The sequence below is a fragment of the Vombatus ursinus genome, unplaced genomic scaffold (genome assembly GCF_900497805.2).
Source record: "Vombatus ursinus unplaced genomic scaffold, bare-nosed wombat genome assembly UNPS02014973.1, whole genome shotgun sequence".
Classification (NCBI taxonomy): Eukaryota; Metazoa; Chordata; class Mammalia; order Diprotodontia; family Vombatidae; genus Vombatus; species Vombatus ursinus.
This window is the reverse complement of record NW_020954751.1, coordinates 6775378-6775645: the sequence shown is the minus strand read 5'-3', so window position 1 is coordinate 6775645 and position 268 is coordinate 6775378.

Sequence of the window (268 nt, the reverse complement as noted above, 5' to 3'; positions counted from 1 at the left end):
TCTATCTATCTATCTATCTATCTATCTATCTATCTATCTATCTATCTATCTATCTATCTATCTATCTATCTATCTAATCTGTCTGTCTGTCTGTCTGTCTATCTATCTATCTACCTATATACATACATAACAATTTTTCCCTCCAACTACCATAATACTGACAAAGGTCTTATGAGTTACAAATATCATCTTTCCATGCAGGAATGTAAACAGTTCAACCTTAATAAGTCCCTTATGATTTCTCTTTCCTATTTATCTCTTCATGCTT